Below are 227 nucleotides of genomic sequence, written 5' to 3' on the forward strand. Positions count from 1 at the left end.
GCTGGAGAAAGTAAACTGGGTTGAACTGTAATGGGGAGGGGGCTGACCGTAGGCAGGGCAGCCTGGGTGCAGCCTGTCTACTAGCTACCACATATTCTCATGTCATATCACTCCGTCCCTCCCTGAGGAGCAAATATCATCCCCATTTCATACACAAGGACTCAGACTTAGAACACAACAGAGGTCAAGCAACCACACTGCCCGCTCCCCTCCCCCTACCATCTCTC

This window comes from Papio anubis, chromosome 5 (genome assembly GCF_008728515.1).
Source record: "Papio anubis isolate 15944 chromosome 5, Panubis1.0, whole genome shotgun sequence".
Taxonomy (NCBI): domain Eukaryota; kingdom Metazoa; phylum Chordata; class Mammalia; order Primates; family Cercopithecidae; genus Papio; species Papio anubis.